The following is a 10,272-nucleotide window of genomic DNA, read 5'->3' as shown; positions in this document are numbered from 1 at the left end:
TGTGAGGGCGACATTTTGGTACGTTTCCCTGACAACACAATGTGATCATATCCAACTCATGCGTACTAACTGAGCATTGGTAGAATTCTCCACCAAATAATGTATAGGAAGAAGTAGCTTATCTCGTCCACTTTGATAATCTTACTGTTTTGTTCTGGACCGTCAGATATGCACCATCAGACTTGGTACTGTTATATTCATTATTTCAAAGTATTCCCTTCCAGAGGCAAATATAGACTGCTACACGCTTTCGCAATTATGCACTTTATATAAGCAATCGCATCAGAAGGAATCAGTGAATTGTGTTACATAACTTGTTGTGCGCAGACACCAACACACATGAAACAGCTATTTTAAGGTACACATGCAAACTAACATTTACTTTGGCATGGCATAATATATGCGATTTGTTATATTCCTGCATTGATTGGTTACTATATCAATATATAAACAACATTTGGTTTTCAACTTTCTGTGACTTTCCCTTATCCATTTATCATTGGATGGATGGCTTGTTATATTTTAACCCTCTGCAATAAAGAGGAAATCTTCCAAATTCGAAATTTAGATTTTCTTTAACCTTTTGGTACCGTAAAGGCTAATGAAATGCTGTTTTGTGTCCAATCTGACACTGTGCCAATTATTCTGCAGGTGCTATTTTTTATTTTATTTTTTATATTAACCATCCAAATTATTTCTTGCCTCCCTGTACTTGGATATGCCGTCTCGCCAATGGGCTTTTTCTTCCCATATGTTCATGGCCAGCTATCTCATTTCCTGCACAATTCTTTATCTCATACATTTTCTAAAATAGTACCTTGAATAGTGTTGTTTAGTTGTATTCTTATTTGCATTACTCACTTATGTGTGATTGTCTTTCAGCTTGGGAGAAAGCTTTTGGGCATTCCTTCTGCCTTTTTACCCAACACATTGGTCTCTAGGCAGTTCTACAAGGGAACATGGTTTGATACCTTCCTTGGTTACACAACTATTGAATGACTAAGGCATGACATTATATTTACTTGCTTCAGGAGTTCTGACTCCAGGTTCCAGTATTCCATGTGTCTCTGTAACTTTGCTTTCTTAATGTGCCCTAGGGTATCCACTTGTCTCTGTAACTTTGCTTTCTTAATGTGGACTAGGGTATCCACTTGTCTCTGTAACTTTGCTTTCTTAATGTGGACTAGGGTGTTCACTTCTACATTTCAGCCAGCAGCATTCACTGTGTGTCTGATGTAAGGAAGGCATGGCATCAAGAATAGACAGACACAAGTGATCACAGTTTAAGGTTGTTTATTAAACTGCACAAATGGGTGAGATAAATGCTTAATCTAAACCTAAATCTACGATGGGAGCAAGCTATGACCATCAAATAATAATAATAATACAGTCCTAGGGGTGTCTTACTCAAATAAAAAGGGCCTATACAAATTAACTATTGCCAATCCTTACCGCTATGCTACAAAAGAGTGTGGGATAATGTTCACAAGAAAAGAAAGAAGTGTTCTCAAAATAATAAGTCAGGATGGTATATCTGGGGTCTGCCTTCCCCATGTTTTTAGCACAGGACAAGGTGGGACTCCTGAGCAAAGCACACTCCTGGGCCTATTCAGCACGAGGTCACAGTTCCTCTCAACGGTATCAGGACCTTCTGGGGCCAAGTCTCTTTTCACTCTTTTTTGCTGGTGCGGATACAACGGTACCACTAAGCATGCCGGTACTGTTGTATCCAGACCGGCAAACTCCGAGTTGTGCTTGCGGGTGCCTTTCATTCCACCAGGTCTGACCTGGCGGAATGAAAGGCACTCGCGAGCACAGCATGTCGGATGCACCGGCACTGTTGTAAATGGTGCCAGTGCATCCGACCTCCCCATTCCAATTGAGCCCTATGGGGCTCAAATGGGAATGGGGAAGCATTTTTTCTGGCACCCTGGAATGGGCAAATACTGTGTTCGGCAAGGCTGTAATGACCCGGTAATTGCCCATTTCTGGGCGCCGGAAAAAAATGAATACCGGCTGCAGCCGTGCCTGTATTAGAGGCACGGCTACCGCCAGCCAAGTAATGATGCCCAAATGTCTGTTGCCTTAGACGGCCTGATGGACTATAAACAGCAAACAAAAGTTCCTTTCAATGATCTTCACATTGGGTGATTGTCCCTTGGACCCCCTCAACTGGGCTCCGATCCTTCTTGCAACGTTGGCCTCACTCATTCGGGTTCATGGTGGCCTTTCATTCAAAATGTAGAGTCTCAATGTTCTTTTAAACAAGTATTCACTGTGGACATCCCTCAGCCGGGTTCACTCTTGTCGACACAATGTTCACGGGCGCATTATGATTCACCCCCATTCGCAGGCATCCCTCAGCCGGGTTCATGTTTGCCCAAATACACAGTTCACTTGGCTTTCTCACCATGCAGGATTCACTTCCCTTTGCTTTCCTCTTCTCAAGTGCCTGAGACCTTCGATTGTACAAGGGGTTTGACTCGACCCTTGTATGACCCCTTTGACTTCTCACACCGGCCTCTCCTAGGGCCTCCTGGTATTCGTAGTTCCAACAAATGGGACTAGCCAGAGTTCTTCGAATGAGCACCCATGTGGCGCCTGACCACTCTGCAGCTGGTCCTTTACTGGACTTTCTTTCTAGTTCAAACATACACAAGTTCTTTGTTCACAAGTTCATATAATGTTGCCGCTCGCAACCTTGGCCTCAACACAGTCCGGTTTACTATCAGTTCTCCCCGACTCACTGGCTTTGCTGAACCGTTGGTGTTTCTTCCCTCTGGAGCCAAGGACGATACCACGGTAGCCAGCACATCTCCCCGCCTTGGCTATCAGTGCGGGAGGGCTTTGGGTACCATTGACATCTGATACACCACATGCCAGCTGTAATTCCCGGTCTTATGATTCCTTTCACGGAGGCTTAGTGAGTCTGGGTTGAAAAGGGCAAGGGCACTTCCCTCCTTGTCTTCCTTTCAGGTCTCGCCGTCTTTTTCCTCTGTTTGAACTGCCGTACCGGGATAGCTGCTTCCCCGTGCGCTCGGCCTTGCTCATAGTGCACTCTCGTGCTCTGCCTTTTATCTCTGTTGTGAAACCATAAATGCAATTTTATAGCCTGCACAGTATGAATAGTATGTTGGCCAGAAGCGAATTACATCATGTGACAAATATTGCAAACCATGAAACCTAAATGTGACCATTGGGAGTCCATTTTATTATTGCCTGCCATTTTATTTTCTGTAACGCTTCTGCAAATATATTCTGTGCTTCAGATCCACACATGGTGCGAGGCCACAGCTAGAACTCTGAATGCTTACGTAGGCAGGAATGTGAAACCCTGCAGAAATACATTGTTTTTCTTATTCTGTAAAGCCTTAAAGCTGTACATAAACCACGACTAATCAGTAACCCAGGTGCCAGCCTGTCTTGCAAACGCTGTTGTAGAAGGCAGTTAAATAAGAATTATATGCAACTAACAGTGCTCCTTCACAAAGGATGGTATTTTCTCTGCTTCAGAACTGTTTGACCCTTAGCCCATGAGCGTAGTGAATAGATAATGTTAGTTGGAATGTCTCCCTGCTAGAACATGATATCTTTCCCTGTGCCAGTGCCCCGTGTTCCCCAAAACAGAAAGCTGTCTCTGCAGCCTCGGCTAGAAATACCAAATGTTTAGACTGAATGAAGTTACGTGCATAACTGTCAATTACCGAACCCTAGCTTGTATGTCATGAATATGGGTGGACCGAATAATGCTGTAGAATGATGATGTGTTATGTATATATATTACTGCTTTACCGATGATCGCTCTCTCTCTTCTCACGGTGTCTGTGAACACACGTCGTGAGGTACTGAGACCCGGTCGGCCGACTGAGATACTCTGAAAATAAACCAGACTTGTTTGGGAAACGAACCTCACGACTGGTGTGTCATTAGTATATGGTTACTGTGCCTTTATTCCCTATATGGTCTTACAAAATGGTGCCCGAATAGGGACCCTCCGTGTGGTGCTCCATCGCATATGTTGAAGGCAAGGATGAGTTGAGGATGAAGCTGTCGGACCGGGATCGGAAAGGTGTTCGGGGTGGCCCAGCAGAAGTGATTAGAGACTCCTCCGCAGATCTGTACACAGCCGATCCCTGATCGACGAGCAGTGCCCAGAGAGCATCAAGGCGAGGGTCCTGGAAGCGAGGCAAATTGTGCCAGACACGTAGTCGTGACGATTCTTGGTTGCACCTGTACATGGGCGAATTGCATCCTGAGTGACGAATTGATTGATCAGGTGAGTCGTGCCCCGATTCTTAAACGCCCTGATATTGGTTGAGTGTTGCACCTGCAAGTACAAACGCCCAGGTGAAAGAGGTAAGAGTTAACCATGCCTGGGACATTGTTTTCCTGTCTAGTGAGACTTTTTTCACTGCGGTAGGCAGTCTTTGGAAACTGGGCAGGCCGCTCCACTCGAGGGGTCGCCGGCATATGAAATGTACATCAAGTATGGTATTGGGGCAATAGTATTTAATGCGATTTGGCATAGGCAGACCAGACGTGTATCAGACCTTCAGTGGCCGAATAATGGGAGCTTCGAACTAGCACACATAGAACATTTGGAATCAGTATTGCTATGGAAAAAGGCCAGACCTGCAGCGTTCGACGTTGTAAGGGACTGGAGGAAGGAAGCAAATCAACGCTTGAAGAGTAGAGAGAAACACGCACGTAGACACATGTCAGGTATAAAGAAAGCACTAGTGCATGATCAGCAGAAACAGACAGAAGCCATTAGAAACATGGATAGGGCCTTCCAATTAGACATACAGAAAATATATCCTTCACAGGATTTGCATACATCAGATGAATTGATAAATAAGATACTGAATGAACGAAGGAATGACCATCCAAGTAATGACCCAGTTGCACCGCCTCCCTATGCATCACCTCCTGCTGCTATTCCCACGCTTGCATCTGCACCTGCAGCAACTGTACCATCTGTGCCAATGATATTATTTCCTCCACCTCCTACAGAGCATGAGCTATACACTTTAGCTGGCAGTTCTGCATCAGTGGGGCCTAAAAGAGGAACTATTAGACTGACTCATAGTATGATTAGTAAGGAACGAAAAGACAAACTGAAACAGTGGGCTGAGACGTATATTGATGATGGCAATGAAGTCGCTGTACAAAGTTCCATATCTGATCAGAGAGGCCTTGGTTAAAAACCGGTATTGTTAGAATATATGGGAGATTGGGCCTCATTCCGACCCTGGCGTTAACCCAGGCGCTATTAGCGCCTTGGTTGACACCGTTATCATTCCGACTCCGCCATGGTGAATGGCGGAATTACCGCCCCATTCCAAGATTGGCGGGGTCGGTAATTCCCCATTCACCATGGGCCCTTCCCCATTCCCATTTTTGCCCCATAGGGCTCAATGGGAATGGGGAAGGTGCTAATTACGGCACCGTAAATTACAGTGCCGTAATTAGCTCCAAGGTCCCTTTGCGGGTTGGTTTTTTAACGCCTGCAAAAAGCAGGTGTTAAGTTCCAACCCGCAAAGGGAACTCGGAATAGGGCGGTAAGGGTTTAACGGCACCGGTCTCGTTACCGGTGACCGTTAACCCTTACCGCCCGACTCGGAATGAGGCCCATTATCTTGTTAATGTATGGAGTGACTTAACTGATACGGTGATACCGCAAGAGTTGCGTGATTTGATTTCCTTTCCAACTCACAAGATAATGCAGCGAAAATACGAGAACATATAGGGAAAATATTTGTGTTTAAGCGAGAACTTGATCGATTGCATAAAGATATAATGAGTAAGCGTGAACCGCATATGTCATATGTCCAGAAGCGATTTCCTCCGCTCTTGAAACCTGTCAGTGAAGAGATGCGAATTTGTACGCGAGATGCGCTTAGATGGATTATGGATGCTGCCATTTCCCCGATTGAAGTGCATGATACGTTTAGTCAATAAACACCGGAAATGCAGAGAAAGGTGTTACAGGTTATGGTGGAATATTTACAGGATGAATGCATGAAGAAGAAGGTTTGTTGTCCTGCTGATTTTATGATGATTTATAAAAAAGCCTTTCGTCTGACACTGGAACTGCTGCTTTTTCCCTTGATTTGGCTTTGTTGCTTAATAGGCGCTCAGATTCAGAAACCCCTACTTTGCAATTACCTATGAGGGAGGTGCCTCCCACGTTTGTCCCGAAAGTAGAAATTGCCGCCGTAGGACAAACTCCAGAGCGAACGATAGAAGCCCATTATATTGCTCAGTTTGTACATGACCCCTTTTCTAGGCAAGAAGTGAACACTATAAAACATACGTTCCCTGATATTAGAAAAAAATCCTGCCGGTTTTTATAAGGAAATTGAATCCGTTTTGAATTGATCTGTTTTTACACTGAGTGACATTGATTTATTGTTCCCTGTGATTCTTCCTGGTGACATATGGAACCAAATTAGAAGTATAAATGACACACTGATGCTAGGCGATACATGGGAAACTTTGATCAGAGTCGATAGTGAGAGAAAGGCTGGGGAGAAACCTCTGCAAGTAATTTTAACTTTGCCCTCATGGATATTAGCGAAATTGAAAACCTTAATGCCTGAGAAGAGAATAGTTTGGGATAAATTTACTGCTTGCTTACAAGGCAAATCGGAAGAAGCGACGGATTTTTTTAACCGGTTTGAAAAAGTATTTGTAGATTCTAGTGGTCAAGATCTAAGTACCGAACCTGGGAAGAGATTATTTGTTGATAAATTTGTGCGAGGATTGTTACCGGAGATTCAGACATTAATAATGTCCTCTGAAAGCGCATGGCAAGCAAAATCACAAAGTAAAGTATTACATATGGCCCAATATTATGAGAACCGAGTAAATTCAGAAAAGGATAAGGAAATTAGGAAGAAAGGAGATTTGAAAACAAGAGGTCTACTGCAGCAGGTAGCCAAAGGTAATAGAGGTGGCGGAAAAGCACCGTCTAGAGTCCAATTTGCATTATCGTCCAACATACATGGGGGTCCGATAGGTATAAATCAATGTGCCTATTGTAGAGAAGAAGGCCATTGGCGTGCACAGTGCCCGCAATTACAGTGGTTAAATGGGACTATCTCGAGGAGACCGTTTAGAGGTCGTCCAGGAATAGCAGGCCAGAACAGAAGTCAGATGCAGCCGCAATTTCAAGATAATGAAGTTAATCAGGATCAACAAGAGAACACCATGAATGGTGCACATGTTTTTGATAATCCCTCCAATGCATATTACTGCAAAGACTTTACATCTGATGATGTACTGTTCCCCTAGGACAGCCCGAAGCAGGGTTTTGAACCAGTGCCTATTCCCGTTAATCAGAAAGGTTCCTACTTAGAAATGAAGGTTGGGAATAGGGAGCATATTTTTCTAGTGGACACAGGTGCACAGAAATGTTTGATCGACCATCAGTGGCTTCCAAATATACCACCATCAGGGCATAGCAATGTTTCAGTATTGTTCTCGGGTACACCAGTAATTAGTCCAGTTTCACAGCCAGTGCCGATCACATTAGGTCCATTCACTGAATCTTGTCCATTTCTTTTGACGACAAACTGTGGCGAGAATTTGTTGGGATTGAATCTATTAAAAAAATTGAATGCAGTAATGTATTGTTCTCCTGATGGAGTATACTTGATGATTTTGCCACAACAAACTCCTGTATCGCAATTTGTGTCTCTGCCATTACCGACCGAATAAAGTGAAGTACCAACTTGTATATGGGCAGTAAATGAGAATGGTGTAGGATGTTTGAAAGTGGAACCAATAAAAGTTTTCAAATGCATTGTGTCCGATTTAATTTCCAGAAATGTAATTGAAGAGATTTCTGGTAGTATTTGTAATAGTTCGATTCTTCCAGTTTACTAGAAAGGAGGTAATGAAATCCCTTACCGTTTTATAATTGACTTACGCGCGGTGAACAAAATTGTTGCTCCACAATTCTTGCTAGTTCCCGATCTCACCACAATTTTGACTATGATTCCAGCTTCTGCCTCACATTTTAGCATGATTGATTTAAAAAATGCATTTTTTAGTATTCCCGTTCATCCAGACAGTAGATACTTGTTTGCATTTACATTAGGAGGGCGCTCATTCACATTCACACGTATTCCGTAAGGTTACACTGAAAGTCTGAGTATTTACAGTAGAGCATTGAAGGATCAGCTAGATATGCTTGAGTTACCTAAAGGGTGCATATTATTGCAATACATTGACGATCTGCTTATAGCAGCAGATTCAGAGACTATTTGTAAAGAAGGTACTGTCTTATTATTGAATCATTTAGCATTACACGGTCACAAGGCATCATTGAAGAAATCCAGTATTGTCGAGAGGAGGTGGCCTATTTGGGCTACCTCCTATCGAAGGAGCGAAGAAGATTGACACCAGAACGTATAGAAAGCATCTCTGATATGCCTATTCCAAATACGCAGAAGGAAGCCAGGTGAAAGGACTTTCCAGGAATTCCACGGAGTAGTCCTTTAACAGACAGTTGAACTCGTTGTGTAGCCGATGAGTTCTTTTTGCCAATGTACCCCTCAGAAGTACGTATGAACTGTCTGAGGAGTCTACTGGCCTAAAGATGGTTAACGCCTCAGGAACACTGCTGATCTTTAACAGAAGTAGATGATCACCATAGGACTAGGCAATGTAAGGCGTGGTGGATTGTTATCCTGTGAGGAAGGACCAAAAGGTACCAATAAATGAACAGGAAGGACAACAATCAATGAGTAACAAAACTGACAAGCATAGAAAAAGGAAGTCTTACCAAGAGAGTAGGAAAAGCATCAGTATAGAAGTGTCACAGAAGTCCAGTGAGAGAACACAATCCAATAATGCCTGACACCCGCAAGCACGCGGACGCCTGAAAAAGTCCCACAATGAAGTCTTAGGGTCCAAGTAATCCAAAACCCATACCTGACGAAACGAGGATGCCTAAGAGCGTTCACAAGGCAGTCTCTAGTCCAGAATGCCAGAGAAGGTGGTAGCTGTTGTAGATCGACGGACAGTTGATAGGAAAAAGCAGGGATGAAAGGCGTTGTGTAGCTGTTACGCTCCACTGAAGTTTCTGGTCAAGATGAGTTCAATGCAGACTCGAGGCAGACCGAGTGATGTGGACAAAGAACAAAACCAATTCACAAGTGAAAACAAGGTTTCAAGGCGTTCCAAGTTCCTGGCAACGTTCGAGCAGATATGTAAACAAATCCGAAGAGCAGGCGGAGAATGATGTTCGTGTCGAGGTCAAATAACAGAGCGGTCCAAAAACAATGCAGATAAGGGCTTAGACAAAACCAATCCATAAAACGTAGCCAGATTCAAAGATGAGCAATCACAAAGTAACGTAGCTTGTAGAATACCAGATTCGGAAGCAGCGAGTAAGTTATGGGAGGAGACTATTAAGGTACAATGTTCTCACGTGACCATGAAGAAAAGGCTGGCCGTGCTGAGACACATGACCCACAGAACGCGGAATGCCAGCGTTTCCATGGCAATCCCCAACGCTTCCTGAAAGAAGTACGGAGCGAACAGGTAGAACAAAGCACCCTTATCCTGTGCCATTTGCAACGGGGTAAGATGGGAGCCGCAGCACCAGAATACGATGACTTCTGGGGATGATGCAGAAGCTTAAACCCCTTACCCTGCCGTGGTTTCTTGACACCAGGGCTTTAATTGGCATGGCTTCATATCGTAGGCAGTGGATTCCGAATTTCTCTATGATTGTGAAACCCATAGTGGCACTGACAAGGAAGGATGTTACCTTACCTCTGCCATGGAACATGGAGTGTCAAAAATCTGCGTTATGTTCAGCTCTGGTTTTGGGCACGCCAAATTATGAGAAGTGTTTTATGTTGTTTGTACATAAAAGCGATGGATGTGCTTTGGCTGTTTTGACTCAGGAACACGGTGGCAGAAATAGACCATGCGGTTATTTTTCTTCCACGTTGGATCCAGTTGCATGTGCTTTGCCACATTGCTTGCGAGCTGTTGCTGCTGCTGCCGCATCAGTGAAACAAACCGAGGGGATGGTTTTAGGTCACTCTTCAATCGTGATGGTACCCCATTCAGTAGACGTTCTTTTAAATAGAATGCAGACGCAACATTTCACATCTGCCCGACTAACAAGGTATGAATTGATCCTATTTGCACCACACATCCAAATTAAGAGATGTTGCTCTTTGAATCCGGCCAAGTTATTGCCTCCTCCAAGTGAAAGAGGGAGTGAGGAGAAATTATCATATGATTGCTTAA

The sequence above is a fragment of the Ambystoma mexicanum genome, chromosome 11, assembly GCF_040938575.1.
Source record: "Ambystoma mexicanum isolate Mex_15411 chromosome 11, UKY_AmexF1_1, whole genome shotgun sequence".
Classification (NCBI taxonomy): Eukaryota; Metazoa; Chordata; class Amphibia; order Caudata; family Ambystomatidae; genus Ambystoma; species Ambystoma mexicanum.
Note: the sequence above shows the minus strand (reverse complement) of the source record.